Here is a 755-nt window from a genome sequence, read left to right as displayed (position 1 = left end):
CTGGTAATTATAATAATTGCCCTCGGCTAAGAAGGAGTGCGTGTAATTTAATTGCTCCCTTCCTGCGTTTAAGTGCGAACTGTAGTTTCGATTGGACCATTTGCCCTGCTATAGGCTATTGGCTGTGCTAATTAGAAGGCGGCCACAGCTGTTTTCACTTTAGTGTCTTAGACTGTATATTTATTTGATTTCTGTGCGCTGACGAGGAAGCATCAGCGGAAGCGTTCAGCCATCCTCCCTCCTTGTGTGAAGACCAACGAGGGTAAAGACCTGCGACTTTACCTGCGTGACTTCACCGAGCAACGAACCCGCCATCACACTTAAGTATATTTTTCCCCTTCTCTTTACACACTCTCCTTACCTGTCCTCTCTTTTCCATTTCTATCATGTGTTTCCAAACCATTCCGCCTGTCTCTTGACAATGCTCTAACATCACATGCAGACGCCAACGCAATTTTGCTAACCTGCATTCTATCTCTACATCCTCTACTGCACCTCTTTCTTTCTCTGTGGGTATCTGAAATTGTCAGTCAGCTGTCAACAAAGCAGACTTCATTTTCTTTACAATCCACACTCAGCATCTTGGCCTTGACTTGAGACCTGGATTCGTCCAGAAGACTCAGCAACCCCAGCTGCTCTAGCTAACAATTTCTCTTTCTCTCACACCCCCCGTCAGGTTGGCCGGGGTGGGGGCACTGGTCTGCTCATTTCTAACAATTGGAAATACTCAACCCACTCTCCCCTATGCAATTATA

At 46.1% G+C, this 755-nt stretch overlaps 1 pseudogene; it reads right to left on the bottom strand.

The window, feature by feature from the left end:
* Positions 1 to 755, bottom strand: part of LOC107731600 (1-phosphatidylinositol 4,5-bisphosphate phosphodiesterase beta-1-like) — a 111207-nt pseudogene that overhangs the window by 105012 nt on the left and 5440 nt on the right.

Source organism: Sinocyclocheilus rhinocerous, unplaced genomic scaffold (genome assembly GCF_001515625.1).
Source record: "Sinocyclocheilus rhinocerous isolate Xijiao unplaced genomic scaffold, SAMN03320098_v1.1 scaffold5236, whole genome shotgun sequence".
NCBI lineage: Eukaryota > Metazoa > Chordata > Actinopteri > Cypriniformes > Cyprinidae > Sinocyclocheilus > Sinocyclocheilus rhinocerous.
Note: the sequence above shows the minus strand (reverse complement) of the source record. Positions and strands in the feature narration are given on the sequence as shown.